This window comes from Bombus flavifrons, chromosome 5 (assembly GCF_040668555.2).
Source record: "Bombus flavifrons isolate JBK064 chromosome 5, iyBomFlav1_principal, whole genome shotgun sequence".
NCBI classification, from domain to species: Eukaryota; Metazoa; Arthropoda; class Insecta; order Hymenoptera; family Apidae; genus Bombus; species Bombus flavifrons.
Window position 1 is genome coordinate 15,622,042 of NC_138446.1, and position 26,265 is coordinate 15,648,306.

Consider the following 26,265-nt stretch of genomic DNA (forward strand, 5'->3'; position numbering starts at 1 on the left):
TTACTTTGTTAAATTTGACCAAACTATGATTGTATGTTATCGATGCTACATTTTATACATTTCATGCTACATTTATACATTTTCAGATTGGTTCAAAGTTTTATTCATATAATTGACACAATCGCGTCTTATTAAAACGTTAATGATATTTCAAACTGTTTTACATAAATCACGCGATATACACATAAAAGCTTTCTATGGTATTCCATTCGAACATATTTAAACAACGAGTACATGTACTTTTAAAGACAACTTCTTTAGTCGTTATACTTGTTATACTCGTTATACTCGTAAACAAGTTGCTGTCTTAAGTGGCTAAATGGAGCAATGAACGAGCCCTACACGAGACCGAAGCTCTGCGGCGACGATGCAACCGCCATAAACACTCATCATTTGCGCATTTGAAAAGACTAGAGTGTTTATGAAACGCATACAGACTCCTCGTCTCGCAGCCACTGATGGCCAAATAACGATGCCGAAACGCGATGATGTTTTATGATGGACGCGTAGAGAAGGAACAAATTCGCAATGAACGCGGTGGTGGAACGATCGCGAGGGGAGAGAGGAAATTTGCAGTAGCCGGCTCGGTAACAGCGTACTGCGTCGTTGTTCATTGTTTCATTGATGGTCGTTAACCATCGTTAACGGTCGTTCGTCCGCTTGTCGACGTTGGTTTGCGGACCGCCACAGAGGCCGCGAAACACGCGGCAAAATCGTTTCTCCGCGGGAACCACGACTCGCTATCGCCTCCACGAACGCTTAACGATCGTTATTCTCGCAAAAATTATGGTAATTCGCGAGACGATGTTCCGCTAAGATGCGTGGGATTTGTTCATTCACAGTTTGAACGTTGGATTAAATTAGAATTTCATCTTTTACGAGAGAGCAGCGTCAAAATTCAATTTGAAATTTCCGTGAAAATTTATGAACTGGTTTTATCTTAACTACTTCGGTAATTAAAATGCAGATCATTAATAAACGTTAATAATAATAATAAAGAGAATTCCCAAAACTGAAAGATTTCAAAACTGAACGCACTTTTGTCGGTGTAACGCGATTCTCCTTTTCATCGCGTTGTCTTGATTGCTCTTCATTCAACTGAACGTTTGAATGTACTCGAGTGTATCTAATATAACGCTGCAATATTTAATATTATAAATAGAACCTTATCAAAGCGACACTTGTTACGTATCGCGCTCGACAAGACCGCCAAGGATAGTCACTCGTTACATACATTAAGTTTCATTGTATTTACATAATAAAATTGCCAGACACTATCAACTCGAATCATCTACAACCAATTCTCCTGTGATATCTTCAACATACAGATACCCTGTTATCATTATCGTTCTCCTCGCATCAGAAGTCTGAAGAAAATTTGCATCTTACACGTTGTAAGGATTCTACTGTATTTTGATTTTCGAATGAATTTCGGCATTTTCCAGCGAATCATTGAAAATTAGTCATCCGACCCTGATCTTACAATCGTCTTATCTTCTAATTAAATTAACCACACGATATCGGTACGGTCCGAAAGGAGACGCCTTATCGTGGCCACACCTCCGCTACCCTTGCTCCTCTTGCCCTTTATCAACGTCCAACCCCTGCTGTTGCTAATGACTATTCAAGCCGACCTAGACTCGTGCTCCAGCTCCTAGCGGCCGATAATGACAGAGGCGGGCGACCGATGTGTAGCCTCGTTTGCAGACATCTCTCGTTCGGGACTTAGAATCACCGCTTGGCAAATTGGCCTGCGAACACGTTGCTCTCGCTGGAAACACCGCACGACTCTGTAATTTCGCGGTTCGAGGGCGGTTCCGCGGTAACAGCCGTTGGAACGGATGACAGGCGGTGGAAAAGACGAGAGCAGATTGACAGTATCGTTCACCGCAACTCGCTCGAGACGAGCAAGTTTAATAAGATGATACGTACATAAGAAACCAGGCACGTGCTTGGATCTTCGGCTCGTGGCACGTGGTTGAACTTCTAAACAGATGTTACTACGTGTTGATTTTTTCGATCGAGAAACTTTTAAACAACCCTCTTAGACGATATGTTGATCAACTGCTTAAATTAGAACGTAAAGAAAAATGACAATTATAAATACCGGCTTTCATTCTCAGATCTGCCGTGAAAAGCAAACTGCAATGTTCAAACAACTGGTTGACTTTTCCAACGTACGCGACGGTTTATTTATCGTCAATGGGGCGTGGTGCTGCGCTGGTTGCTGCGCAGGGTGGTTTTTGTGCGTAATTCTTACGGAGAATTACAGTGCCAGCCGGTGGTCACCGGGGACGGAATTAGGGATGATTTGTTTGCAGGAGAGAATAATCGCGTAGCTAGACGTACGTTCAGATTTTCACTGGGTGAAATTACCTTGCGGTTTGCGGCGAATCTCGTTTCGATATTTAAGTGGATAATAATTTACCATTTCAAGATCAGGCTTCTTTTGAAATGCGATAAAAGTGTCTTCCGTAGTAACTATTAATAATATTGTAGAAACACGATAGCGAGAATAATATTAAATTTCATATCATTTAACTTTACTTTCGTTTATTTGATACTATGGATATATAGGAACGTACTAACGTGCCTGTATTTTTTATAACTATGTACGTAACAATTTTAAAGTAAACTTCTCTGTATTAAATCAGAACCGTATGCTTTTCCACGAGTATAACTCTACGCTCTATTTTCATATTATGACACGAGGGATCAAGACCAATTTTCCCAAAAATAAATACCATTTACACTTAGCTGATAACTCGTTCAATTACGACGCATAACGCAGAACGTCGAAGGGTTAAAAATTGCTATTTTCGAAGCTAGCATCGATACACAACGCAACTTCCGTCTAATCTAAAATGCCGTACACGTTTAAAAGATTCTTTCATGCAGCACGAAACCGCGAGGAATTTTATGGCACAAAAGGATGCTCGTCCACGTATATACAGCCTAAAGCGACGTTCGTCAAAGTATACGAGACCACGCGTCTCGCAAAGTTGCCCGAGGATGGGTGGCATTTTGCGGCACGAAATTGCACGTGACACGGGAAGAAAATCTCCCATCCCCTTGCTCCAGCTTAGCTAGAAGTTGCCCGGGTAACATCCGTCCCATCTACAAGCACGTATCTCCCTATCGCGTGGGATTAATATCGCACGGTCGTCTTGTCGAGCTGAACGTGTCTCCCAAGGAGACAGAAATAGAAGAGTCGGAGAGCAGTGACGGGTCAGCAGGTGGCGGAATATCGTCCCGTGAACGGGTCTCGTCGATCGACGCTCAAAGACTCGGGTCGTATGCATAGCCAGCCAAATTCGGTTTGTCTATCTCCCCGGACACGAGGCGTCGACCAGACCATCCAGATATCCGAAGTGAATCCCGACGAACGATCCTGGCACAGCTCCAACCGTTTCCGGTGAAGGGTTGCTGCCCCTCCTACCTTCTGAATACTTCACCATTCGGTTTCATTTTCATTATCATTTCTAACTGCCAACACGCAGGATATCCTGAGATTTGCCGCTGTTATCGATCATCGCGATAAAAATAGCGTGTTTTTATCTGGACGAGGAAATTGGACGATGAAGATCCGTTATAGTCTGGTGGAGATCGTTAATCCTTTTTTCACTCGGGAATTACTGAAACATACGTTTGTGTTAGCTCGGTAATTAAGAAACGAGCGCTGCAAATAAAGGACGGTTAGTTTATTTATATTTATATTTATATTTGCCATGGTTGAACAATTTTAAGTTTTATAATATATACATCGATGTATTCATATTTAGATGGTATGATATTTTAAAATGTGATATATTTGAAACAGTTTTCCGAATGATTAATCGGAAGATTAATTATGGAAAGATATTCGTCTATTTCAAGTCGCGTGCAAAAAGTTAAACACGTGGATGACCAATGGTGTTTGCGTCCACGGGCATGATTACTATTTACTGTTTGATTGGGAGGAAACACGGTTATTCGTTGTCCCGTGTTATTTCGGCGAAATGGGACATTTATACGAAGGTAATGTGAATTGACGATAATGGTCTTTACTATATATTGCGATCAGAGGCACGATACGAAACTATTATCAAATGTCTTTTGGGCTTATTTTCTATCGCAGGAAAGCTTATTCGAGTCTGGTAGCCTGGCAGGTTAAATATATAAAAGTACGAGTGCTAGTCAAAGAGCATTAGTGACAGGAGCCAGAGCACCGCTCGAACGTTATCGTACTTTGCTGCTGATTATGAGTGCAGAAGCGACGTTTTATAAATGTATCTATAAGTTGTGGCAAAAAATATTTTATGGAATAATATTAATGAGATTAAAATATTTTCTAAATTATAAAAAAAGTCCTAATAATCTTTTGTATTTGTGTCGAGTAACGCATTAGAAACTATGTGATTGGGACAAGATTTTGTAAAATATCGAAGTTGATTAATAAATAACGAAAAGCTAGCGACAACAGGTAACAACGCTTCTACCGTTTAACAATCTACTAATGTCAGAAAGATAATTAATTTCTCCCAAACTTGGTTACAAACTTTCCAGACTTAGCTCAATTAAATTAAACCCCAATACTCTTTATAATTCCATTTAATATTCAAAGGGGACATTATCGAATTTTTCGGGAATGGGTAGGGAAGCGATGGGTCGCTTCGTTTAAAGTTCTCACGAAACTCGGCTGGCATTATCCTTTTAGAAACGAATCGTTCGATTCGATGAAGCGAAATGGGACCAGAAACGAGACCGAAAGTCAGAGGAGGTTAGCTACTTGGGCGATCCTTTTGATTCGGTGAATGGCTTCTGCTAGTATCTTCAAAGAGCTCCTCTGGCAGAAATACAGCCGCCGGACCGTAAAAACAGAGAAAAGGGGAGGCTGTTACTCGCTTTTAATTTCGCCTGGCGTAAAAGCCGCCATCTCTAACATCGATGCACGCTGCGTAAGGCTTTTTCCCCTTTTGTGGTTTAGACTATAGAACATTGGATGTCTCGAGATTTCTGCCTGTTCATTCCGTCGAATCGTCTCCACGAACAGGCCCCTTTTTTTCTCTTTTTCACATAGAACGATTAAACGAGTCGTTGCCTTTCATTCACCACACGCGTGTTAGGAGAACCGTTAGACTTTTAATCTTTCGTCTCGTTGACTGTTGATTATGTGGCAGGTAGAAAGTGCAAGTTTCAATCTTGCGAAGTAAATGGTAGGTTCGGTGTCCCAGAGTACGTTAAGTAGCATTTGGTGCAATTTAGTATGCTTGATTGGCCTCAATTAGAATTGTATTGTACAATTAGTATTGTTCATTCGTATTTAGAAATTGTTGTAAGTGGCATAAAACTTGAAGAACAGTGGTTCACTTTCCTACTGTAGAAAATTGTATGTATTCTATTATATGTGTTATATAAAACTATCGATGTATTGGGACACGACTGCGATGGTATAACGCGCTTAATATATTCGAAAAGGATTTCAACGATCTTATTAGACACTCTCGCTAGCCACTGTACCAATTCAACAGTAAAGAGGTTAAACATCGATCAATCGCGACTTACTTACATGTTTCAGCTTCGAAACGCGAAACGGCCGTCATACATTGGCCCGATTCATCGAACGAGTCTCTTTGTCGTCTCATTGAAAATTTATCAAAGCTTCGCCACTCAAAGCTGGTCCGAACTGCTCAGGGAATCAAGTTGGCCGTGTATCGTTCATTACGAAACGACGCTGTTTGATGCGGCGATTCGCGTGACAGAGGCATGCATAATGCGACATCGTATCGGACGACGAATGGCGGTGACTCGGTTGGAGGCAGTAATCGCGTCAAGAGCGTCGTGTTTTATGCGCGGTGACAGAAACGGGATGGCGGGCCGTGTTGGCGACGAATCGAACCGCGTGAGATAGGATTACTGTACGGTTCGTCGGCTCCGAACACCCGGATGCGGAAGCTGCAGCAACGCCGCGTGTCACCGTAATCTATGTTCCGTCGAACTTAATCTGGTCCCGCGTGGAAAATCGACAAGACCAACGCGCAGCCTCCCTCCCTCCCTCTCTCTCTCTCTCTCTTTCTGGTCCGTATACGAGAAACCGGAAGCGTAACCCGCCTCCGAGAATCTATTTACTTTGCGCGTCATTAAACTTCCACGTTACGAAAAGTTGGATTGCGTGAATGATCGATAGCTTCTTCAGGTGCCAGCATGAAATGTAACAAAGTTCTGTACGTGCATTAGGCCTTCGAATGACAGCACTGATTAATGCGGTGACACTTTAGACTCGCGTGTACGATTACCCTGTACTTGCAACCCTGTACTTAGAACGCGTCATTGATTTTACAACCCCGTATTTTGTTTAATGATTAATAGCGATGGGAGTTCAGTTTGTAAATTTTTGTTCCTTAGTATTGGGACACTTTCTGGCCGGGTATAGAATACGGTAATTAAACTGAGAATATTTATGCAAACTTCTACTTGTACGAAGATAGTTGAAAAATGGAATTTAGATAGAAAATTTTTACTTGCCAAATATTGAAGCGACTTCGGACATATTATCCACCTTCGAATTTCCCGTAAATGCATAAAAGTTTTACCTGAGCCTATCGAAATGCTTACAATACCATCGTCAGGGTATTTATTTATCGAGATGAAACGAAGGATTCTGGCGGTAGGGACATTTCCATAATCGATCCAAGAAAATGCGGGGTGCCTAACCGACCTTGAACAAACATCTATTCATTTCCTTCGATCCGAATGTTCTTACCCTCGCGAACTAACGAGACTTCCAGGGGTGACTACGGGTCAAGCATAGGGCGGCATTAACCCCGAGTAAGCCGCAAAAAAAGAAACTTTTCTTGCACCAGCTGAGTGGCAACCGTTTCTATGAACGTTCCACACCCTGTTCGCTACATATCGATTCGTCTCTCGGACAAAATTGAATTACGCTGCTACGGAAAAGAAAACGAGGCGAGAGAAAGCGTAGAAAGAAGAAAAGATAAGAGCGGAACGAGTTTCTGAAGGGGAAAGAGAAATATAGAGATAGAATATCGAGAGAAATGAAGCAGCTGAAACGGGAAAAGAAACAAAATGGGTAGCGTGGCTTACTCGCGGAATTTGCCGCGTTAACAGCCAGATCCTGTAATACCGTCGACGCCGGGATTCCAATTAGCCTCTTTATCGATTTCCTAACCGAGATCTAACCTTCTGATTTCCTCTTCCTTCCACGAAGAAAAGAATTTGCCAAGGGAACATATTATCCGTTGATAAAGTTTGTTCTTTTTAGCTCATTTGCATCGTGGGCTGATGTGAACAATCTTACTCGTTGATTTTTGAAAATTAGTTCGTCCAAGTGCACGACACTTGCCAAAGTATTAACGTCGTCACTGTCAGAAATTACTATTATATTAGGTTGTCCGGAAAGTGTCTTTCTTCTACAGACACGTCTTTTACAACGATGCATCTTTGTACAAACACGAAACCTAATCTATCGAACGTTGTGATCTTTATTTTAAATAAAATGGATCATACGTAGTTCGATAAAATAATACAAAAGGGAAAATGTTGTGCATTCATTGTTTCCTTATAAAATGAAAGAAACTTTTTGGACGACCTAATATTTTTAATGATCGAGCCGTGAAAAATACGGGCGTCGAGCAATTGCATCTACGTATTTTCAAATCTCTGAAAGAATTTTCAAATCGTGATGTTACAAACCATTGGAAGAAAAGTAGCGGAACGTCGTTCTTCGCGTACGTTTTGACGTCTATGGCATCCTTATTTATTACGACGACGACTTCCCGTCGGCCAAGGAAAGTTTACTCTGACATTCTGCGCATTCCATCGGTAACCAGCCATGCCACGAAGGAAATTCCTTTCACGTAGTCAAAGGACGGGAACGCGGCGTCTACACAGGCTGGTTTAAGGCTTCACGTGCACGCCAGATTCGAGGACAGCGATACCCTGGTTATTGTGGGAGATACCTCGATAACAGGGCAGAGGCAATGCCACCAGATCTGCGTCGCTTGCATTCTACTGGTGCCGGCCTAATGACCGGGAACGCCGGAACGGTACATAAAACACGAATTAGCGAACGGTGGTAATGGATCGAGCGAGCTTCCAAACGACGATATATCTTCGTACTTGCAACCAGTCCCTGGAAGATAATTATGTACCGATGTAACTGATCTGTACTGTACAAGATACGGATACCTATGGAAGATCCCTTGAAACTTGGTTAGATTCAGCTTGACATTAATTTATATATAGTGGCTCGTGTTGAAATTTTCTTTAGCTCTGTAATCAGGCTTGTTTTAAGCTTTACCAATATAATTATGACGATCGAGTCTCATAACAGCGATAATGAAATTTCAAGATATTTCATATAATACACACGATATATATTACATAAAAGATTTTTGTGGTAAGTGACCCACTGTAGGTGGTGGGATTCTTAGATCATGCTTTTGATGTGGTCGAACGTCACGATGAACATAAACGACGAATGGATAGATAGCTTTTGTAGATAAAATTGGTTATTCTGATGATTCTGCAGACATTGTTAGATCAACGAAACGAACAGGTGTTATTCGTTGATAAAATCGTTGTGAGACACTTTAGAAAATAAGAATTCCTGGCGTGATCGATTGAAAGATTCGTAGATAACCAACATCTCCGTGTTAATTAACATAACTAGTCGATTAACCGAATTTCCAGCGAGGCGTTGATTGCGATACGATCACAGTTATCCTCTAATTACTCGAAGCTTGTCGGTAGTTCGACGTTCGACGCTAGTATCACGACGCGAACCTTAATCTGGGATCCGCTGTCAGACACCAATCGCTCAATGCGATTGTCGCGTCATTTCATAAGCTCTCCACTACACTCTCTGCTGGTCTATCGCTCGCTCCACGAGTTTCATCAGTCAGTACGCGAATACGTACGTTTGTACATTGTGTAAAACAACATTCCCCTCTATTGTTCCCTGGCCGGATCAAGCCGATCCTCTTCGCAATCTGCCAGTTTTCCGCGCTGTTTGCGAATTTCAGATTTTCGAAATATCTCTGCTCGCGCAAATATTCCGCTTCAACCGACAAATCGTCAGCGATCGATTTGCCGGATTTTGTCGACTTCCGTGCATCGATCAAGGGCTTCGTGGATAGTCTGTCGTTCGTATTTCGTGCGAATAATCGTACGTTCATTTTCATTCAGTCGCATTAATCAAACATAGTTTGCAGTTTACCCGCGCGTATGCTCGCGATTAGCTGCCGTTGGACGAGTTTGCTCGTATTCATATAAGATTACCCGCGTTAATTTTCATTTCGCCGCACTGGTATCGCGTTAATTCGTCAGATTCACCCTCCGACTGATTCGTTAGTTTTCGTTTAATTAATTCGTAATAACTTCTGATTAACCTATGTTTATTCATTCGCGTTTAATTTCTGCCGTGTACACGCGTACGTGTAATACGTATATGCAGAATGTTAGGAAAAATACACCGAAGACTTTGCGAGCCTGTAGTTTTCGCCAAGGGGAGTACAATGTAGGACCTAAGATCAACTCATTTCATTTCATTAAAAACACAGAAGTGATCCTACAAAAAAAATTTTTTTTGAATACCAAGGGTATTTTCATCTTGTCTGCCCACCAATAATTCAATCGAAACATCGTTTTACGTTACAGCAAAATAAAATTTTAATACAACATCGGTAGAATCGACTCTAGGAGCGATACTTGCTAAAAGTTTTGTACTGCTCTTTTTAGAAACACTTCAAGATCTTTAATTTTTACAATACCTTGTATATCTTCGTATGCGTACCATTATCTTAATTCCGGATCGATTTCGATACGCTGGATCCGCGGACGTAATTTATCTTCTCCGTTGTCTATTTTCTATCACGAATCCGAAAGCTCCGACAAGAATATTTCTCACTTGATTTACCGCCCCCTGGACGTTCTGTTCCGCACGCGATCCGACACGTTACCGCGTAAATTTCGCTTTATCTGTATGCGCGTTTCTGATTTTCAAAAGCGAGGAACACCACGCGGTGATCTCCCAGGAGTTCTTCCAGTTCCGCCGGCAAAACGTGAATTTACGAAGCTTGTTCCTCGTTGTTTCATTTGCTCACGAAAATTCTCACTCTTCTCTTCTATGTTTACATCTACGTCCTGTACAGAGTGTCCAGTAACTGCTGGTACAACCGAGGGAAGAGTGATTCCTCGTGAAAAAATGGATGAAAAATAAAGTTTTTGCGTATGAGGCTTCGATTTTGAGAAAAACCATTTTCAAAACCAGCCTGATGTATATCTACTAACAGTAAATTTCGTTTTGGCACGCTTTTGCAAATGACATTTTATCGAATTAACTGTTGTACCATCTACCAGTTAGTTACCAGGCACCGTGTACATGCTCTGCTCGTGTATCTTCTGTTTCAATGTTTCAAACATCTCCAATCTCTCTAACATAAAAAAGAAGAAAAAAGAAGACGAAAACGTCGTAATTTCTAGTAAAAGCCATCGAATATATCACCGGGAGGTTCGTTCATCCTGAAATGCAGCTACCTAAAGGTTGTTAACAGAATCCTGGGGATCCATCAGAAAATTTGGTTGGTTTTTCGACGAATACCATGTCCCGAGTTTTCGTTCGAGCGTAACCAGATGAGGTTACCTGCCTCGTTCGTCTGATATTCGCGTGGAATTCTCGAAAGTGTAAAGACGAGAACGGAGATGTGTCTCTGTCGTTTTAACGAGAAACGCTCGAGTGGTTGCGAAAGCATTCAAAACGGCTGACCGCTGTAACAGCGTTCGAGGTTATTTCAGGATGGTGACCGGCAAGAACGTGTGCTCCCAGCTCGAATTCTCTTCAAAGAATTGGAACGTTGCTGCTTCGAAAATCCCCGACTCTCTGCCACTGTTTCTCTTTCCATGGTTATAGCGGGACAGAACGTGCGCTGTTTAAACGCGAGACTCGTAGTATTGGCGTTCCAGTTCGACGTTCCCAGCGAATTCGTCAAATCCTCGTTTTTTTCACCATCGCTTCGTTCTGTTTCCTTTCTCTCGGTTGTCCATGGTTTTTGCTACGTCATGGAAATTTTTCCTTGGAAATTCACAGAAATAATGGTATTTATTTAACCCCGTTGCACCTGCGGTATTGCTTCGACTTCTCGAAATACGATGTTTCCTTTAGTATCGTAATATGTATGAAGCAAGATTCTTGTCAAAATCGAGACGTTAGTCTGTGTGGGAACGTAGTCCAAGAATACAAATCTAAATTAACAAGTTTGCAGTTCTGTGACCTTAGTGGGTGGTCAGTGAAACCACACGTATGCTGGGCCACCTGTGGGTCGCATGTTCTATAGTTGAGCTAATCTTGCAGAAGACATTCATCTATCAATTCTTATACGAATAATAAAATTATTCAATTAAACGTAATAATTGATTCAAACGTAAATACCTCTTATAGGTGCTTCTTGTAAATCTGAAGAACATATCTTGGGAAATTAAAGCTATATAATCAAAATATCCAAGTATTAATTGTACAGTTAATTATTTATTGTGTTTGAAATCCTACTGAAATATTTCTAATTAATTGTTCATTTAATAGCGATCAAATAATTATATGCTTATTCGTGCATTTTACGCAATTCTTATTCATATTTACATAAATAATACAAATATTTTTGTACAAACATAGTTGGATATACGTAACTATACAGCTAGGGTGTATAAAGACGTAATATGTCTACATCTCGTACCGGGAACAACTTGAAGTTCAACCATTTTACTTCTCAAACTTCACAACTCAATTAACCGTTACAGTTTCATCCGAACGTTATAATTTCACTTTCGCGTGAGAAATCCACGAAACGAGCAAGTTCGTCTCGCAACACAGGTATCGATGATTAATCGGTCATTACGGAGAAGAAATAAATGGTCGATGAACCGTTGCGATGATAAACAGCGAACATCATTAACGCGAACCATCGCGTGGATTCGTCCGATGGTAGAGAGTCATCGAGCCCGATGAACGTCGATTATTCAAGTCGAGCTTGTAAACGATGCTGTCTTTCCATTAGGTTGACATCTAGCGCAGCGAATGTTACATCACCGGCAGCGACCTTCTGTCACCATGGTCGAAATAACAAGGTTAATTAGTCCACGGGGAAGTTCTACTCGAAATCCTTCTATTAACGTCGTCACCTGCGAATCCTATTATCGTTGGGCGCCTGCTCCACCGGCATTCCGCAATTCGGCTGTCCCTCGTTTCTGTATCCCCCACGAATCGGCGACAATTAGTTCACTTACCGTCGAAATATTCAGCCGCTTCCGGTTCTGTCGGGTCGTCGAACTTGGCCGAGCGGTCACGTCGCGTCAACGGAGGCGCGTGTAAATTCGGTAACGAATTTAATTAGCGTTCCGCTTCGATGCGTTTTCACGCTGCCAACGAATCTCCTTCCAAATCGGCATTTTTCCATGTCGCGCAGGGATCACACGTTTAATTAATATCTTAACTAACATTTCGCTTTATTATTCTTGCATTGGCTGCTTGAGGGTTTTGTTGCTTATTGTAACAGTAACAGACGACACAATATCGAAGTATTGTACGTAGTTCGTGATTACGGAGCTATTAGGATCGTTGAAAATTTTTAACACGATTTATCTTTTTAATAAAATTGAGAATCCTGAACGAATTCCATATACTAGCAAGGTTTAGTGATTACCGGGCTCTTATATACTTACACAACAATAATTTGTATATCTCGCCTCGCAAGAGCTTGTGCTTTAAAACGTCTTCAATATCCTTGTCTTTAAATCGTAAAATACTGCTCGTTAATGACTACACAAATGTTATGGACAGGCCTCACACATTTTCGGCGACGTAGATCAATATGTCTGACTATGGCAGAACGATCTACTGTTTACGAGGGAATTCTGTGACTGATTTGCGTCTCTAACACAGTGTAGTAATTAATTGATCGTTACATATTACATGATCGTGTGCGTGTGTAAGAACAGTTCGTCATTTATGATATAGCGTTGCAGTTGGACGTGTTTGATGGTCAGGCCTCATACTTAATAATCTCTTATCTTAGAAATTGAAACTGAGATTAGGCCCTTAACTAAACTTTAGTATGAATGCAATCTTTATGCGAGTCGTAACTACAAATACCTGTCGCAAATGCAACTCGATGTTATATGGCAAGGCATTAGGTTGATCATAAAAGAAAAGGAACAAAGTGTTCGATTAAAGTCACGACAATGTCAATCTTCGTATCGACTATAGCCATTGTTTCAACGAACAGGTTGATAAGACCGAGATTCCTTAAGGTCCTCGAACCGGAAGATCGAGGTACAGAACACGTTCGATTGGCGGACGGCCCGGTCTAACGTGCACACGCGATAACGAGGTTAATTAGCCCACGACGCCTGTCGGCGGTTCGTCCTGCTGCTGAATAATTTATCGACCTGTGGCAGGCACGTGTGTACACGTAAGTCTGTTGGCTTCGAAACCGGCTGACGTCGCTACCAATGCGATCGCGCGCACGCGCAAACCTTCGTCCTCTCTTTATATCCGTGGAAAATTGTTCCTCCTAATTAATTAGCTCCGACCACCTTACGCGTTCTCCGTTAAACTTGTTAACGTTGAACCGAAGAGTTGCCAGCTTTCGCTCCGTGTATTCGCGTGTTGCCCCCTTCATTTTGGCGAAATTGTTCGACTTTGTCGAGAACTCCGATGAATTGTTCAGTTGGAGGTAAGCAGTAGCAATCTCGAGTGGTATATAATTTAAACGACGTTCGTCGAATCGTACGAAATTCTTCGCAGATGTTTCGAGGAATCGACGTTGTGTTAATTGTGTAAAATGCACGACTAGAGAGTAGCGAACAGCAGGGTTGGCAGAATATTTGCGCAGTTCTCCGCCATTTACCGAAACTTGGAAATTCTCAGTATTCATATCGACGAGGGTAAGATGAATCGAATCCCATCGAACCTCGGATAAAGACTTCTCGAAGTCTGGTCGATGGAGGAAGATCTCGTTGCAAAGAGGCAAACGTCGCTGTTCGAAACTTTTGACCAACCGAGACACGTCGAGCGCAGAGAATTTGCTCTTACTCAGCCATTTGCTTCTTCTTGCTGGCTCCGTTTAAATGGGAACAACGACGGAATTTTTGACTTTGAAACTCAGTCGGCCTGTCCTCGTCGTAATCGACGTTGATGTTTAATTTCCAAGTGACATCAGAAATGGATTTTCCTCGTACGTATCAATTATTTCGGCGAGGCCCGCGTTACACGGCTATTGATTTCCCGTCGACCCTCTCTTGTACCGAAACGAACGAGATTTAACGGTGCTAAGGCTGAAAATTAAATTACCCTGGTACTAAAATATCTCTGTGAAGCTTCTACGAGTCGGCTAGAAGCTCGCGTCACCGACCTACCTGAATTACGCTTGTCTCGTTGCGCTGGGATAAACACCACTTTTCGCGAGCTTTATCTCCGCGAGTGCGACGAGGGCCACTCTCGCGCACCTACGCTAACTTATACTCGTTCTCCATGGATATGAGCAAAATACTCGAAATTTTTTTATTAAAGCTGAATTTCGTGTTAAGATTCTGGTTAAATTCTTCGTAGTTTTCAATTCAATCGATTAGCGATAGCACCGAATAGTTGTCGGAAGTTGTTGATCAGAGTGTAGCTCTGTATTGGTGGACTTTGTATGTTAATAAAATTCTTGCAAAAACTTTTACAACAGTGTATTTTATACGGAACATGCTGATTTCTTTCAGAAATTATTTATCTCAACGATATAGTGAAATTACACTTTGGATGGAAATATTTAGCAACCAATATATGTAATTGCACATACGATATACATACATACATACATATATATGTAATATCAAATAAAAGGGGGTATACGCTTGGTCTATCATATATTTAAGTTCCAGTTTTCTCGGGATGGTATAAGTTGTAAATTTAAGGTATAAACTAAGAATCGTAAGAGCGCTGGGGAAGAGAGAAAGAGAAAGAGAGTGTGTAAGGAAGAGTGTATGCCTTGGTGACGTCAAAGCTAAATGAGTAAAGGAGTGGGAGAAGGGTGCGAGGGTTGAGGGTCAGCATTTTTTTGACCTGGGAAGACAGAAGTTGTAAGCCGAGTGTTAGAATAAGACGTACGAAGATGTTGTAGTCAGTTTTTGCATTGGGTATTGCTTGTTAAAATAAAACTAAACTTCACTTCAAATAGAACATCCTTTCTTATCCTTACTATAGATTATTTAGATACTACACATATATATTATACATACGACTGGAATCTTCTTGTGAAGTTCCGAATAGCTCGTGAATATTTCGAGGAAGAAAACCACTCTGTACTCAGGAAGATTGATAAGGTAGAAACGATGTTATGTTTAATATCGTTGATAAGAATGAATTGCAACGATGGCATAGGAATTCAAAACCAAAATTGATATCGCGTGTGGAAGATTAACGAAGCGTTGCACAAGCCCCGTCCCTTTGAATGCGAAGTAGATAAAAGCATCGCGACACATGGGTGAAGATGCTAAAACGGACCACAGTGTGCAGATCTAACCGAAGAGTGCGATGAAAATCCATTTGCCAAATTACTCGAAACCACCAGTTTGTGAACTTAAATTCCTTAAATGCTTCCGAATTTCATTCTTTACAGTCCTCGCGATATTCGTGCGAATTCTGTACTCCGAATATCTTTTAATGCACTCTATGTATTTTTACATTTTATAATTTGATGCATTTTTCCATCTTTAATCGTAACATTACATTTCATCTTATCGATTTACCTTATAAAGTGTGCTCGAACGAACGCAGAGAAATCTGAGATCCACTTACGAGTAATCGAATCCTACGAGAAGCAAAACTTTTATATCCCGATTCGACAGTTAGACGTGCAATTGTAAAGTGCTGTATTCCATCTACCCTACGTAAAAGATAAGAGTTTGCGCAAAGAAAGTTAAACGATTCTGGTGTATATGAAACATCTCGTTGTTCAAACGTCTCATCTCCGGTAATAACACGCGAAGGGAAAATGTAAGCTCCTGTTTGGCAAACAAAGGAATCTAACTCTGTAAACAGGTTGAAGATAGTCTCTAGATACGCAATGGTATAATGCTATGACATTTTTCTGGTTACCTGGTTTGTACGAGGAATCTGTCTGGCTTGGTACGTTCAAGCAATGCTGAAAATGAAAAAGGAAAATCGTCGTAGCACGCGGATCTCGTCCAGCTTGTGGCTGGGAATACAGAGGGACGAATAAAACGAGAAAACGACCAAACCACCGGGGTTATTGTCTATTGTCTTGGTAGAATTCTGCGGGAGACTTTTGCCAGGCATTTCGTATTTTGACTCGTTGGTCGTCCCTGTTTACGTGACCGTGGCAGAGAAGATCATTCTAATTGACCAGTCGAGAGTCGAGGCAGAATTTTATGTTTACATCAGTCAAATATTTTTGAACCTTGGTTCTGCATGTTGCAGTATCGCAAAATGCAAATGAGGCTTGTAATTACTTTAATTAAAGAAGGAAAACGGTGTTTATCAGAATAACACGGGAATAATTGGATATTTTATGAGAAAATATCTATAATACGTTGTTCGCAATACCTACATATAGCGTGGAACTTCGTTCATCCGAACACAGGTTGAATTCTATTATTTCAAACGAATCGACTTTCTCGTACAAAATTGTAAGAAAATATTATTCGCTACGCAATAACAAAGTCTCGTGGGGAAGTGCTAAAGCAGACATTTGCAAGTACCGCCAAGCCTATCTGCGTGTAACAAACGTAAACGTACGTTGCATCTCGCTATCTGTTCCCCGGTTTGATTCTTCCTAGCGAGACAATGAACATCGATCGAAATACGTTATCGGTTAATTGTTCGTCTCGCAGATGCGGGAATGCTGACTCGTTGCAGGCAACGTTCTCGTTTTCGAGTCGACTCGATTGCCGTCGTTCCGCATAACGCGAGGCTGAATCGTAGCACGATCGAAGGTAGAAACGTTGTCGGCGACACGATTATATCATCGTAGACCATCAACCGGGCGCGGGCGAATAATAATCCGGAAATTCACTGCGTGTTCGTGTGGCAGGTCCGTGCGATTCCGTCTCGATATTCGTCTCGTTATTGCTGTATATCTCTGTCGGATCGTGCTACGAGGCGTCCTCGTGATCCGTAGAAATGGAACGACGCGCAATGATCCATCGAAGAATACCATACGGATAGCTTTATTCAACGATTTTCTATCTATTCTTGCAGAGGGAAATCTCGACACGGAGAAAAGGTGGCAGCTGCTCTGTCCGAGGCGAGGATCGTGTTTGCACTGGCGTCCACGAAACGTGAGTGTTACACGTTTTCTTTTTAAACGATTGGTTACAGTCGTCGTATCGGTTATTCGTAGTCTGCGGACGTTTATGCAAATTTATATTCTTCTGCATATGATTGAACAAATGGTGTCTACATATATACATAGTTGTTTTACTTAACGCTATAGTTTGAATATTTTATATATCTGCATATTGTATACACGCGCTGTGCATTCTTGCACCTTCAAATTATCCAAAAATGTATAAAAATCCGCAGTCTATTTGTTGGCGACTCGCATGAGTTGTTCGTCGTTTGGTATAGATCTCCAGGTGTTTTTATAAGATACGTATCTTTATTGCTGAAGAAAGTTTTTAGTTGTGACGTTTCCGCGAACAGGACTTAAACGTGCCATATATTTCTACTTTTCCGTGTGACTTTAGTTTCAAGCGACTCTCGGAGGAGAGAGTAGCAGTTCGTAGAATTCAGGATTTTTATTTTAGCCAAAATGAGACAAGATAGAGAGAGAGAGAGAGAGGGAGGGGAGGGTGGATCGTTGAAGCAAATACGTGTTTTCGGTGTGTATTCGTTAAAATTGGATATGTACATGTGATATTACACGAGCACCGCGAATCAACATTTCCTCGCGAAGGATGACATGGAAAATAAAATGAAAAAAGGATAGACGAATCAAGAGAGAAAAAGGAAACAAATTGAAGTTTTTTTTTTCCTGGTCGAGAGGTAGAAAGGGGTAGTTTTTAACGCGTTCCGCAAACTACCACGAAAAGTGACGTACGTGTATACGTGCGTGTACAGTGCAGTTCGTTGATGAGCAACAAAAAAAATCTTAAACATTGTTACACCGGTATGTTGACCCCGTCGTTCTGGTCCAACCATTTTGTTTTTCGTGCAAAAACAGAAATATTGGGGATGGAAGTATTCACTTATTTATCATGAAAGTAGAATAAAAGAAAAGTAAAAAATTCAGCGAGAAATTAGGCTGCCACGTACCTGTGAAATGTTCCATTCGATTGTTTAAATTTCCTAAACATTGCTTTTTCGCAAATATTTTTAAACGTAAATTATCTCTCTTGCGATTTTAATTTTTCCAGCTTCGCGTGTTATACGTAAATATATCTTTCCTGAGATTTCATAAAGCACGACGCTTTAATACAATGTTATAACTTAATATTAAATTAATTTACTTATCGTAGAACTAAAACCGATGAAAACGAGAAACAGAATAGAAAATTATCAACTTCGAATGATAAAAGAAAGTAGTCGATAGTATTTAAACTCTTTAATCCGGTCGTTAATTCGAGACCGCGATGGTATTGAAACGTTCCCTAAGCGGGGAGCAAGTTTCCTAAGCCGTTCTAAGCGATCCAATTGTGTTACTTTAATCGAACTGAAGAACTCGATTCCGAGTAGTACTTAGGTCGGTACAGTTGCTAGAAACGCATTACTTGGAAAGGGATCCTCTCCCGGCTGGCAAACACTCCTGGGGCTTGGTTGTTCGCAATAAACTGGCACTTTGGTCCGGCAACCGCCGTCACTCCGCTTCAGAAACTCGAACCGTATTTCTCTTCGTTCTGCTCCACGGATAAACCCGAATAAAAATATAAATTGGAATAAAGATATCGAATAAATCGCGAGAATTTTTCTCTAACAGTAGAGATTTTTCATCGGCACGGTCTTTTTATTATCGCGACTGACAGTTATTTTTCGGTGGATTTTTACATTGGAATATTTTTAATCGATCTAAGAATCTACGTGATTTATTGCTTACAAAAAATAAGTTTCTTCGTTATGACGCACGAACAAAGACTTGCACTTAAAAATATCGAAATTACGAAAGACGCAGATTAACGCGGAATGAAGGAAACACAAGGAAAAGGCGAACAAACGAGAGGCAAAAGGAAAGTAGTGTGACAGCTGGCCTGAAACGAGTTGTAGGAACTCTGCAACAGAAAAGCGAGAGCTGAAGTACCTCTTTTGAGGTTGGCCTCGCTTCCCTATTGCCAAAGGGTTGCACGTACGAGGCTCGAAAGAGGTCGCATAAAGAGACGCGTCACAAGCTCGCGAACGGTGATTCGTCAAAGACAAATCATCACGAACCGTGCACGGGGTAGAAGCTAAGGAGAAGCTGCGAAATTCGGCCAGTCGTTTGATGTTAGCGGCATCTCAACGCGTCTACAAAACTGGCGTGACTGATAAGCGAAGCTAACGCGAATTTTAACGCGTTGCCTGAAATTGAAGCGGCTGTCGATCACCGGAAAGCGTTTCGCGCCTCTCGTACGGGTGACGGCCAGCACATGGCTGGTCTGGGTTAGGTAATCGAGAGCCATTCGAGCGACAGCACTCGCCGATCGACGGCTTCCCTCGTGATTGACGATTTCGTTAAATCTCCGGCCCGATTGCTTGCTTACCTTTTGCATTTTTATTACGAGTCTGCTAGAACGTTTGAGCTTCGATTTCACGATAGTATAGAAAATACCGTTCGTGTAATACCACGACATAAAAGTAGTCGGGTAAAAAATAACTATCTTTTTTCATTAGTCATGAATAATAGCTGACCTATTTTAATCGACGCGTATTCGTACATTCGAGGACTAGAAAGATAACATAAATATGATTGGAATAATTAGTAACAGCCGATGCATTCATACATCAATATATTTCTAGCGTAAAATAAAATTGTTTATAGCTTGAGAGAAACAAGCGAAAAACTATTAGTATTTTTATTAGTAGAAAGTATCTCGACATAGTAGATAGTGTGAACGGCGGAGAATAAAGTAAAAATAGTGAAATAAATCAGAGAAGAGCTTTTTGATTCATTTGACGGTTCTAACCGCGCGCTAACAGGGCTGATCGTTAAGGGAGCTGCCTTCGTCGTTTCATTAGCGTCGACCCGGTATACATCTTAATTAATGGCCGTGTTCGCATGTGCACGCACCACAGGCGTTAATTACGCGTTATCACGGTTAATTGCTTCTTAAACCTTTTCGAGTGGCGGCTCTCTTGCCAAAGAGCGAAGGAACAGGAAGATAGAAAGAGCGTTTTAACGCTGAAAGCTGAACGGCCTCCACTTCCGGTTTGAGTTCAAACGCCGTGAGATCGCGATTAAGCCGTTTCTCGCGTACTCGCTTTCGAATGAAACGATCGTTGGACATTTTGACGCCTTTTCCACGCGAACGATTTCGCACGCGTAAATGAACGTACAAAGAGAAACTTTGTTCAGCGAATATCGTATAATCGATGAATCTCTGGCGAGCAAAATTATTTGTGTGTGTGTCTCTCTTACTCTCTCTCTCTCTCTCTCTCTCTCCCCCCTCCCTCCCGATGGTAGCGAGTGTAACGCAATTTCGGGATACAATTGCCAGTTTCGAGCACCTGGATTAATGCCGAGTGTTTAACGGATATTGATCGTGTCGAGTCGTCGAGTGAATGGAGATATCGTTAAAGAGCTACCGTTCGTTGTTGCAGCCTAGCGGAATTTATCGTGGAAAATTCAGTCGGCCAGCCCGGATAGAGGATTCGTTACAGTTTCGTGTATCTACATCGTTTAATCGCTACTTACATCGATTTCCAGAATTAATTTGCGTTGTACTCGCGTTACCTGGCTTTTACTTTCACTTCCAATTGTTCCGTAATAACTTCGATTCGTATGTAAGAAGTTGGAAATTGTTGGCTCAAAGAGTTCGTAACGATAGTTTGTATCTTTACAAAGGTATTATATCATTAAACAGCGCATTCAGTGTCGCCCGTTGTTTTGCTACTTACAAAGTAACTTGGTAATAATTTCTTGAAAGAAACTTGTCTCTGTTAACAAGTTGTTGCTCGAAGTAGATTCTTACAGACTTCTGCAACAACCAGTCGTTTTGTCGCGAATAAAAAGTGTTTGGTAAAAATGACAATATTCGTCCGACGTTCTTTCTGTTGGTCTAATTCGTTCCAGATTAATTATTCATACGTATTCATCATTTCCATCCGTTTACGTTATATGGAATGCTTCGCTATTTTGCATAAAGAATTCTGACTCGTTGTTTTACGAGATTTTACTACGAAACTCATTACCTTTTACAGACCGCAGCGGAGAATGCCAAAGAAACTGGTAAATATGTATTAGCATACAGTGGGATATCCGCGTTGCGTGGATCGGCAGGAAATTTACATCACGCGGATCTTGCTCGTATGTCGTAATGATTCGCGAACGAGGTGCGACGCGGACACAGGCATCGGATTAAAAATGTATAAAGACTCACACACGTGCTTCAGACACGCTAATGAAAATAGTACCGGCGCATTAACACGCTGACCAGAATCAAATATGTTCGTTAATGTCCGAAGCAGCGTGAATTAGTACCACTAATTACACGCTAACGAGACAGAAGTGAGAAAGGACTGCCTGTGGCTGGACGTGAACGCGTATAATTACACAATTTATTTTGTTTATGTAATTCTAACATGCTGGAGTATCGATTGTCGTTTGCTCGACGTATGATCCAATTTCTTTTTCACGTTATGCTGACGTATTTTTCCAGGAAATACTAGATATCACTCTGTATGTCTATCGTTAGAATTGGCGATATGTGAACGTAATCTCGTAGAATATTTAGAATAACTGAGGATAGAGTGACTGACAATGAGTTTCGAGTATTTAATCGGTATAAAATTGAATGCAATTTGACAAAAATGCGAAGAAATATGTCGTACCGATGTTTGCGTAATTTGTCTGAAGCGAGTGGAAGAGATTGTAAAATAGAGGAAAAGAGAACGTGCAAATGTAAATTGTGCGAGTATTCAAGATGCATTTACGCGGTAAACATTGAATCGAATTGAGAGTGAAAGTTATTTTACGTTGTCGAGTTGTAGTATCGTACTGAACTGTATATTTAGGAATTATTTTATTCTACTCCAGCATTTTGGTAGTTACATCGTTAACGAATAAAAAATTCCCACAGAAAAGAAAAAAAGGAAAAAAGAAACGGATCAGATATCTTAAACTATTCGCTAGAAACTTTCCACCACTCTAACGCAAGATCCATTCGTGTCAAAGCAAATTACGACATCTCGACTTGGAATCCTCGGTCGGGTTCTCCTAGTGCACGCGTTACCTCAAACGCGGCGGTAGATCCAAGGATTCAACCTCAATTTCCTCGATCGTTTAACAGCGCTGCTTATCTAACTCGGTGCTGTTCCCTGTTATTGCGATCATTACGCGGACATGGAATTCAATATCCTTATCGGTTGGCGTCGCATCGTTGCATTCGGTTCTCTCGACGAAGCGACGTTATTTCGACTTGCAGAGGATACGACGTGGCTCGATGGTCAGACGTGGCGGAAGAGGGTGGCTCGAGAGACAGAGCGAGGGTAGTGAAAATCAGACGGTGAAATGGAAAGGGAGAAGCGTGCGCGTGGCCGTGAGCCACGGCTTGGTTTAGGCGAAATTGCTTTTGACCGGGTCTCTCTGCTCGCATGTCGCGAAAAGGAGTCCCTTTAGCCCCCGGTAACAAGATTTTACGGGACGTGTGTGCACACCAGGCTCTTTTCATCGAACTGTCCTCCGTGTGTGTGCACGCATCCCGACCAGAAACCGCGTGGGCCGTTCGCACCAGCATTCGAATGAACGACACATCGTTGTGCAGGAACTGTCAGCGATTTAACCGAATTTCGACGCTGGTGAAGACGTAGGCGCGAATTCGAGCGTTAATGACTCGAAAACTCCTCTTCGTCTACCTTTCTCTCTCTCTCTCTCTCTCTCTCTCTCTCTCTCTCTCTCTCTCTATTTACGAGCAATGCGGGCGAAACTCGCAATGGGTGTTTAGTGGACGGGACGTTTCCTGAATGTGGAACGAGGAAGCCTGGTTCTCGAGATTGTTTGATGAAATTTCGTTTGTGAGAGTCGGGCGTGTACAGTGTACACATGAGATCTTTTTACAGAGTTATCTTGCTGTGTTGCGCATGATTCCCGAAGGAAAAGTCACGCGCGCCCGCGCTTGTATTCGAACGAACGATTGACGATTGTTGAGAAACTGTCTTATGATATAATAAACAGTTTGCAAACGTCTTTGCAAATCTATGCCGAATTCGACGCTCTATTTTATACGATCATTCGAAAATATAAAGACAGCTAAACAACAGGAGAATAGACCGTAAATTCAATGAATATCGAAAGACTCAGTGGCTCGTTCTTCGATATTCTGCAACATCTATGGAGTAACACGACTAAAACAGGTCTTAGATATTTAACGAACAAAATATTTGCCCACTCTCGATTCAAGCTACGTCTTTCTCGAGATTGTCTCGCAAGATCTCGTTCACGAGTTCGGCTACTTTGCCATGGATTAAGCACGAGTATAATTTCTCCGCTAATAGCTCACGTGAGCTCGAAACCATAGGGGATATGTCTCGATATCGTAGTTGGTATCGGCGTTCTCCGAGTCTAATCTACTCTATTGCCTCTATGCTTTTAATGAATCAATCTTGATAAAGAGGAGAGAAACGTCGAATAATTTATCTATCGAGATATTCCAAGGATGATTAAGTATAAAGACGATCCTATCTAGAACCAATCTATAGTCGTAAGTAGAATACGTTGCGTGGTTCGAGTAGCCAGACTCATAGAGCGTACATTGCATATTTGAATCTCGAACCACTCAGCTGCTTTCGTTCGCGCTGTGTTCTTCTACATTTATTTACCTCAAGAGCAACGATCGTTGAATATATCCGAGTATACAAGAATTTTCTAGTATAATCTTTACAAATGTCGAGTCAGCACGATATATATCGCCAGTGATTACGTTTGCGTAACCCCGTATTACGTGATATTCGCACAGGCATGCAGTTTGCGGCAGGTGCATCCGGATCCGGGGATAAACAGTGCGTTGTAACCCATGTGTATATAGTGTACACGCGTCCACCTATGTATATACGCGCATAATATGATCGGTAATAAGCTTATTAAATCGTTGCCGCGTAATACGAAATAATTCTACTGCGCATGAAAATTTCCTCGATTCCATGGAACGCTTTTTCAGTTGATTGTAGAGTCGCAAAAAGCATCTCCGGTGGACGACACTAATTAAACGTCGATGCAACTTACAAGGAGCCGCGGACACTTTGCGAGACACTTAATTAAATCCGATGCTCACCATTTAAGGTGCGCAGATTCTTTTAATTGAGGAAGCGTACCGATTCGCGGAACTCGCACGGCCCATTTTCACCAGCCGATCTTTCATCATTTTTGCTGAATGCTGATTTTTTTGCTATCACTGAAATACGAGTCTTTCAACACGCAACATCAGTTTCATTATCCACAATTTCGTATATTAAGAGATAAATTTCGTACAAAGCTATTTCTATTTTGTCAAATGTAGTTAGGTAACGAAACCAAGAGACTAATAAAAGGTGGAATTGATTAGTTTGTGCGAACTGGGATCCACGTCACGCGCGGTGAACGCGTAAAAGTTAATTTAAATTTAATTAGAATTTTGAATATATCGGGATAAATTTTGGATGTATTGGGATAAATTTTGGATGCTTGTAAAAAGACACGGATAATCTCGACTGTTGATCGAGGAAACAAACGCACGAGTGCACAAATTGAACAAAATTAAAACGTATCGTGTGTTTGCGAGATGGCGGCGCTACCAGGTGTTGAAGACATCGTTACGAAACGCAATTAAATTCAAAACATTCGGCGGTCAGACGATATTCAATTAACGAATTTTAATTGCCACATCGTTATCGCGAAAGCAACTTCGAATTGCGGAGAGGCTGCGATTCAGTCGTGTTTTATGTTCCGCGGATTTTTCTCGATAACCGATAGCCCACAGTGTGGTTAACGTTGTTTCGCCAGCGTGGCTCTTTGATTTACTTACGTCGGTGATCCGTTAAACCAAACAGCTGTTTGCATATTTATATTCGATTAGTGCGACTAGCGAAGAACTGTCCGTACGTAAAAAAAAACTTACAAAAAATCCTCTGTTTATTTGTAAAAACAAGTTGGAATAAGCGATTCATGAACGATAAACCCGTAAAAAAGCTAACAACCCGAGCAAATAAATCATCGTTGCGAGTAAAACCGCGTAATTGAAAATTTCAACAACTACAGTCCGCGTATCGCTCGCGTATTCAAATTGAAAAATTTGCCACGCGAAAGTTTCGATACCATATCAACCCCCTCCCCCTTGGCGTCGTGGTAAACGTCGAATCGTAATTTCATCGGCCAATTTTCCAACTGTAGCGGCCCATTTCCGCGAGAACGATCGTCGATCGCGAACGAAAGCGCGTTCATAATCGCGCAACGCGTTTGTACGATCGCCGAAACAGATTCACTCGCTTAATATAATCGCACCGATACACGCGTCGCTCGTTATCGTCCTAGCGTTTTCGTCGCCACGTTCCCGTAAATTGCGATTACGTCGGGCAAACCGATCCTAACGAATCGACCGATATCCTGAATTATCGTCCTTTAGGTCGGACATCGCGCGCGCCAATGCGAGACCATCGCGTGCCAACCTTTTCTGCCCTCGTTTTCCAGCAGCGCGGAAAATATTCTGCTGGTAATTCGATTCCAGAGATGCCGTGACTCAAGGTGAAACTAGTGTACGGACTCTGTCAAGCATGCTTTGCTTTTACAATTTGCGATTCGTAGCGATCGAGCGCGAATTTTGAAATTTTGCAAATTTCTACTCGAGTGGAAAGAATTTCGGAAAGAGAATTCTCGACCGCTTTCGAATAAGAAGTTGCGTTACGTGAAAGAAGAAAAGAGATCAAATAGAATATGTTAACTATGCGGAGAGAGGTTCCCTGCGTAAGATCTCTAGCATCAATTACGCGAAACATTTCGGTTATTTATCGCTAGAACGATGAAAATCTTTAAGGAATTTTAGCGATGCTTTGTTATTAAACGATACGCGATCCTCGACGGAACGAATCTTGTGAACGCGACAGAAAAA

General features: G+C 41.6%; 1 protein-coding gene across 1 annotated transcript in view; it reads left to right on the forward strand.

The window, feature by feature from the left end:
- Positions 1 to 26,265, forward strand: part of Tpst (tyrosylprotein sulfotransferase) — a 182,220-nt gene that overhangs the window by 28,065 nt on the left and 127,890 nt on the right. Inside the window, exon 2 of the mRNA XM_069114288.1 lies at positions 17,258 to 17,337. The gene's annotated coding sequence lies outside the window, so the exon portion shown is untranslated. The remainder of the gene's footprint in view (positions 1 to 17,257; positions 17,338 to 26,265) is intronic.